The sequence below is a fragment of the Lissotriton helveticus genome, chromosome 5_1 (genome assembly GCF_964261635.1).
Source record: "Lissotriton helveticus chromosome 5_1, aLisHel1.1, whole genome shotgun sequence".
Classification (NCBI taxonomy): Eukaryota; Metazoa; Chordata; class Amphibia; order Caudata; family Salamandridae; genus Lissotriton; species Lissotriton helveticus.
Genome location: NC_136065.1, coordinates 62,892,945 through 62,900,444, shown reverse-complemented (window position 1 = coordinate 62,900,444; position 7,500 = coordinate 62,892,945).

Genomic DNA, 7,500 nt, shown 5'->3' with positions numbered 1-7,500 from the left:
GGCAAGGGGGCTAAGCAGCAGGTGCGTACCCAGGCCCCTGGGGGCCCCGGCGGGAGGGCCCGGGTCCTGCCTTCCCCTGATTCAGAATCGCCAGACCACACGGAGGTCTGACTGACCCTCTCCCTAGTAATCCGGAGGAAAATTACCCCCCTTTCTTGTAATCCGTGCACTAGAGGTGACAGAGGGGACCCAAGGCGCGAAAGTACCCGACCTCCTGGAGCCCTCGCTGGGATCCGGGAGGCAAATGGCACCTCATCGGGACTTCCAGGGAAGTTCGGCCATCTGGTCGCCCCCATTGGAAAGCATTGCGGGCGACCAGATGGCCGAGGCGATCCGGGAGACCAGATGGCCGAGGGGATCCTGGAGACCAGATGGCCGAGGGGATCCGGGAGACCAGATGGCCGAGGGGATCCGGGCGACCAGATGGCCGGGCACGAAAGGGATGCCATCCGGTCGCCCCGTGCCCCCACAAAGGAGGGAGCGGGCGCCCGGGGCATGGCGGGCCGGAGGCCCGGGGCCCCAGCCGGGCCACAGCCATGGAGGCTGCCAGGGGCCGGCGGGCCCTCCGACCCGGGGCCCGCTTACACCTTGACAAGCAGGGGAGGCCTGCAAGGGACCGACGGACCCCTGTCCTGGGCCCTGGGTGGAGCGGCAGCCCGGGGGACCGGGCCCAGGGCCGGAGCGCCCGACCCGGGGCCCCGACCGGGCCCCTGGACCCAGCCGGGGCTCCCAGGCCCGGAGGCACAGGGGAAGCCTCCCCGGGCCCGCCGGACCCCGTCCCGGGCACCCTGCCCCGCGGCAGGACCCAGGACGGAGCCCAGGGTGGGGAGGCCACCCTCCCCGGGGCCCTCAGGGGCCCCGGATGGAGCTCCTGAACACAGACAAGCAAGGGGAGGCTCCCCGGGCACATCGGAACCCCTTTCCGGGCCCTTGGCAGTGCGGCAGGCTGGGAGACAGGGCCCAGGGCCTGAGCACCCGACCCGGGGCCCGCCCGGGCCCCTGGACCCAGCCGGGGCTCCCAAGCCCGGAGGCGCATGGGACGCCTCCCCGGTCCCTCCGGACCCCGTCCCGGGCACCCTGCCACGCAGCAGGACCAAGGACAGAGCCCGGGGTGGGGAGGCCGCCCTCCCCGGGCCCTCAGGGGCCCTAGCCACTGCTCCTGAACCCAGCCAAGCAAGGGGAGGCTCCCCGGGCACATCAGAACCCCTTCCCGGGCCCTTGGCCGTGCGGCAGGCTGGGAGACAGGGCCCAGGGCCGGAGCACCCGACCCGGGGCCCGCCCGGGCCCCTGGACCCAGCCGGGGCTCCCAAGCCCGGAGGCGCATGGGACGCCTCCCCGGTCCCTCCGGACCCCGTCCCGGGCACCCTGCCACGCAGCAGGACCAAGGACAGAGCCCGGGGTGGGGAGGCCGCCCTCCCCGGGCCCTCAGGGGCCCTAGCCACTGCTCCTGAACCCAGCCAAGCAAGGGGAGGCTCCCCGGGCACATCGGAACCCCTTCCCGGGCCCTTGGCAGTGCGGCAGGCTGGGAGACAGGGCCCAGGGCCGTGGCACCCGACCCGGGGCCCGGCCGGGCCCCTGGACGCAGCCGGGGCTCCCAAGCCCGGAGGTGCATGGGACGCCTCCCCGGTCCCTCCGGACCCCGTCCCGGGCACCCTGCCACGCAGCAGGACCAAGGACAGAGCCCGGGGTGGGGAGGCCGCCCTCCCCGGGCCCTCAGGGGCCCTAGCCACTGCTCCTGAACCCAGCCAAGCAAGGGGAGGCTCCCCGGGCACATCGGAACCCCTTCCCGGGCCCTTGGCAGTGCGGCAGGCTGGGAGACAGGGCCCAGGGCCGTGGCACCCGACCCGGGGCCCGGCCGGGCCCCTGGACGCAGCCGGGGCTCCCAAGCCCGGAGGCGCATGGGACGCCTCCCCGGTCCCTCCGGACCCCGTCCCGGGCACCCTGCCACGCAGCAGGACCAAGGACAGAGCCCGGGGTGGGGAGGCCGCCCTCCCCGGGCCCTCAGGGGCCCTAGCCACTGCTCCTGAACCCAGCCAAGCAAGGGGAGGCTCCCCGGGCACATCGGAACCCCTTCCCGGGCCCTTGGCAGTGCGGCAGGCTGGGAGACAGGGCCCAGGGCCGGAGCACCCGACCCGGGGCCCGGCCGGGCCCCTGGACGCAGCCGGGGCTCCCAAGCCCGGAGGCGCATGGGACGCCTCCCCGGTCCCTCCGGACCCCGTCCCGGGCACCCTGCCACGCAGCAGGACCAAGGACAGAGCCCGGGGTGGGGAGGCCGCCCTCCCCGGGCCCTCAGGGGCCCTAGCCACTGCTCCTGAACCCAGCCAAGCAAGGGGAGGCTCCCCGGGCACATCGGAACCCCTTCCCGGGCCCTTGGCAGTGCGGCAGGCTGGGAGACAGGGCCCAGGGCCGTGGCACCCGACCCGGGGCCCGGCCGGGCCCCTGGACCCAGCCTGGGCTCCCAAGCCCGGAGGCGCAGGGGAAGCCTCCCCGGGCCCTCCAGGACCCCGTCCCGGGCACCCTGCCACGCAGCAGGACCAAGGACAGCGCCCGGGATGGGGAGGCCGCCCTCCCCTGGACCTCAGGCCTTCCATGTAAGCCCGGCAATCTGGTCGCCCCATTGGAAAGCATTGCGCGCTACTATTGCAAACACATTATCTACCGGACTTGCTCTAGATGGCGCTCCAACATAAGGAATGTACCAACACCTTCCCTACTGGAATCATGACGAGCTGGAGCCGTCATTAGCACTGAAGGGGCTAGTATATCAACACTTTCCCTCCTGTTGCGCAGGTTGGAGTTTGAAAAATAGATTGTATTATGCCTTTAGTTTGTGTGTCCTCTAGATCAAGTTGATCTACTGACTTGCGATGCCAAGGCATCTCGCTGTAAAGGAATGCGATGTCACAGCATGCATTTGTGCATTTGAATAGATGGCCGCCTATAACCCCTTCGCTGCGGCGGGTTTTCAAATGGGTTTGGGCATGGAGCTGCCCGGGACCCGTGGAGCCCGTCCTGGGCACTCTGACCTGCTGTTGGCCCGGGGGAGGACTGCCCGGGACCCGTGGAGCCCGTCCTGGGCACTCTGACAAGCTGTTGGCCCGGGGAAGGGAGCCCCAGACGACCGGGACCTGTGGAGCCCGTCCTGGGCACTCCTGTATGCCGTTGGCCCGGGGAAGGGAGCCCCGGACGTCCGGGTCCCGTGGAACTCGTCCTGGGCACTCTGACATGCCGCTGGCCCGGGGAAGGGTGCCCCGGATGCCCGGGGCCCGTGGAGCCCGTCCTGGGCACTCTGACAAGCCGTTGGCCCGGGGAAGGGAGCCCTGGACGCCCGGGACCCGTGGAGCCCGTCCTGGGCACTCTGGAATGCTTTGGCCCGGGGAAGGGAGCCCCGGACGCCCGGGGGAGGACTGCCCGGGACCCGTGGAACTGGTCCTGGGCACTTTTACATGCCGTCGGCCTGGAGGTGGGTGCCCTGGACGCCCGGGGGAGGCCTGCCCGGGACCCGTGGAGCCCTTCCCGGGTACTTTGCCAATGCCGTTGGCCTCATGGAGATGGTTGCCCCGGACGCGTCCGGGGGAGGCCTGCGCGGGACCCATGGAGCCCGTCCTGGGCATTGAGCCATGCCGTTGGCCTGGAGATGGGAGCCCCGGACGCCCGGGGGAGGCCTGCCCGGGACCCGTGGAGCCCTTCCCGGGTACTTTGCCAATGCCGTTGGCCTCATGGAGATGGTTGCCCCGGACGCGTCCGGGGGAGGCCTGCGCGGGACCCATGGAGCCCGTCCTGGGCATTGAGCCATGCCGTTGGCCTGGAGATGGGAGCCCCGGACGCCCGGGGGAGGACTGCCTGGTACCCGTGGAGCCCGTCCTGGACACTTTGACATGCCGTCGGCCTGGAGGAGGGTGCCCGGGACGCCCGTGGGAAGCCTGGTCGGGACCCGTGGAGCCCTTCCCGGGTACTTTGCCAATGCCGTTGGCCTCCTGGAGATGTGTGCCCCGAACGCCCGGGGGGAGGGCTGCCCGGGGCCCGTGGAGCCCGCCCTGGGCACTTTGACATGCCGTCGTCCTGGAGGTGGGAGCCCCGGACGCCCGGGGGAGGGCTGCCCGGGACCCATGGAGCCCTTCCCGGTTACTCTGCCATCCCGTTGGCCTCCTGGAGATGGGTGCCCCGGACGCCCGGGGGAGGTCTGTCCGGGGCCCATGGAGCCCGTCCTGGGCAGTGTGACATGCCGTCGGCCTGGAGGTGGGAGCCCCGGACGCCCGGGGGAAGGCTGCCCGGGACCCGTGGAGCCCTTCCCGGGTACTTTGCCATCCCGTTGGCCTCCTGGAGATGGGTGCCCCGGACGCCCGGGGGGAGGTCTGTCCGGGGCCCATGGAGCCCGTCCTGGGCAGTGTGACATGCCGTCGGCCTGGAGGTGGGAGCCCCGGACGCCCGGGGGAGGGCTGCCCGGGACCCATGGAGCCCTTCCCGGTTACTCTGCCATCCCGTTGGCCTCCTGGAGATGGGTGCCCCGGACGCCCCGGGGAGGTCTGTCCGGGGCCCATGGAGCCCGTCCTGGGCAGTGTGACATGCCGTCGGCCTGGAGGTGGGAGCCCCGGACGCCCGGGGGAAGGCTGCCCGGGACCCGTGGAGCCCTTCCCGGTTACTCTGCCATCCCGTTGGCCTCCTGGAGATGGGTGCCCCGGACGCCCGGGGGAGGTCTGTCCGGGGCCCATGGAGCCCGTCCTGGGCAGTGTGACATGCCGTCGGCCTGGAGGTGGGAGCCCCGGACGCCCGGGGGAAGGCTGCCCGGGACCCGTGGAGCCCTTCCCGGGTACTTTGCCATCCCATTGGCCTCCTGGAGATGGGTGCCCCGGACGCCCAGGGGCGGTCTGTCCGGGACACGTGGAGCCCGTCCTGGGCATTGAGCCATGCCGTTGGCCCGGAGAATGGAGCCCCCAGACGCCCGGGGGAGGTGTTGCCCAGGCATATCTCATCTGGTCCCCCGGGCAGAGAACCACCAGCCCTGGAGAGGTGTCCGGGCGTACCCTGCCCCTAGTAATCCGGAGGGAAATTACCCCCCTTTCTTGCAATCCGTGCACGCGAGGTGACAGAGGGGACCCAAGGCGTAAAAGAACCCGACCTCATGGAGCCCTAGCTGGGATCCGGGAGGCGAATGGCACCTCATCGGGACTTCCAGGGAAGCCCAGCCATCTGGTCGCCCCATTGGAAAGCATCGCGGGCGACCAGATGGCCGGGATCGAAAGGACTCCCAGCTCCCCATCCATCCCAAGCCTTCGCGGTGGGGTTCCTGACTTCCTGCCCACGCAAGGCAGGGCTCTTGGACCCCGGCTGGGCCTCAGGCGCAGGTTGGACCACCGGAGCTCTAGGGCCCGGACGACCTGGGGGGAGGAATGCCCGGGACCCGTGGAGCCCGTCCTGGGTACTTTGACATGCCGTCGGCCTGGAGGTGGGTGCCCCGGACGCCCGGGGGAAGCTGCCCGGGACCCATGGAGCCCGTCCTGGGTACTTTGACATTCCGTCGGCCTGGAGGTGGGAGCCCCGGATGCCCGGGGAGAGGTCTGCCCGGGACCCATGGAGCCCGTCCTGGGTACTTTGCCTATGCCGTTGGCCTCATGGAGACGGGTGTCCCAGACGCCCGGGGGAGGACTGTCCCAGACTCATGGAGCCCGTCCTGGGCACTTTGACATGCCGTCTGCCTGGAGGTGGGAGCCCCGGACGCCCGGGGGAGGGCTGCCCGGGACCCATGGAGCCCGACCCGGGCACGCTGCCATGCCGTCAGCCTGGATGGAGCCCCGGACGTCCGGGGTACGAGTGACCGGGACGCATGGAGCCCGTCCTGGGCACTTTTCCGTGCCTTCGGCCTGGAGCCCCCAGACACCCAGGGGAGGGCCACCGTGAAAACCATGGAGCCCGACCCGGGCACTCTGCCATACCGTCAGCCTAGATGGAGCCCCGGACGCCCAGGGGACGAATGCCCGGGACGCATGGAGCCCGTCCTGGGCACTTTTCCATGCATTCGGCCTGGAGCCCCCAGACACCCAGGGGAGGACATCCCTGGAAACCATGGATCACGACCCGGGCACTCTGCCATGCCGTCAGCCTGGATGGAGCCCCGGACGCCCGGGGGATGAATGCCCGGGACGCATGGAGCCTGTCCTGGGCACTTTTCCATGCCGTCAGCCTGGACGGAGCCCCGGACGCCCGGGTGACGACTGCCCAGGAGCCATGGAGCCCGTCCTGGGCAATTTGACATGCGGTTGGCCTGGAGGAAGGAAGCCCCGGGTGGCCTAGGGAGGTGTTGCCCAGGCATAGCCCATCTGGTCCCCATGGCAGAGAACCGCCAGCCTCGGAGGGGTGTCCGGGCGTACCCTTCTCCCTAGTAATCCGGAGGAAAATTACCCCCTTTTCTTGTAATCTGTGCACGCGAGGTGACAGAGGGGACCCAAGGCGCGAATGTACCCGACCTCCTGGAGCCCTCGCTGGGATCCGGGCGGCGAATGGCACCTCATCGGGACTTCCAGGGAAGTTCGGCCATCTGGTCGCCCTTATAGGAAAGCGTTGCGGGCGACCAGATGCCCGAGGGGATCCGGGCGACCAGATGGCCGAGGGAATCTGGGCGATCAGATGGCTGGACACGGAAGTGAAGCCGCCTGGACTCTCCCGACCCTGTCCCTGTCCCCGTCCCCGTCCCGGGACGAATGCCCGGGACGCATGGAGCCCGTCCTGGGCACTTTTCCATGCCTTCGGCCTGGAGCCCCCAGACACCCAGGGGAGGACCACCGTGAAAACCATGGAGCCCGACCCGGGCACTCTGCTATACCGTCAGCCTGGATTGAGCCCCGGACGCCCGGGGGACGAATGCCCGGGACGCATGGAGCCCGTCCTGGGCACTTTTCCATGCCTTCGGCCTGGAGCCCCCAGACACCCAGGGGAGGACCACCGTGAAAACCATGGAGCCCGACCCGGGCACTCTGCCATACCGTCAGCCTGGATGGAGCCCCGGACGCCCGGGGGACGAATGCCCGGGACGCATGGAGCCCGTCCTGGCCACTTTTCCATGCCGCCGGGGTGGATGGAGCCCCGGGCGCCCAGGGGACGACTGCCCAAGAGCCATGGAGCCCGTCCTGGGCAATTTGACATGCCGTCGGCCTGGCGGAAGGAAGCCCCGGGTGGCCTAGGGAGGTGTTACCCAGGCATAGCCTATCTGGTCCCCATGGCAGAGAACCACCAGCCTTGGAGGGGTGTCTGGGCGTACCCTGTCCCTAGTAATCCGGAGGGAAATTACCCTCCTTTCTTGTAAACTCTGCACGCGAGGTGACAGAGGGGACCCAAAGCGTGAAAGTACCCGACCTCCTGGAGCCCTCGCTGGGATCTGGGAGGCGAATGGCACCTCATCGGGACTTCCAGGGAAGTTCGGCCATCTGGTCGTCGATTTGTCGAGCCCTGGGAGAGAACTGGGGCTCGGCAGGGCCAGGGTGCCAGCAGGTCCCAGTCTGCCAG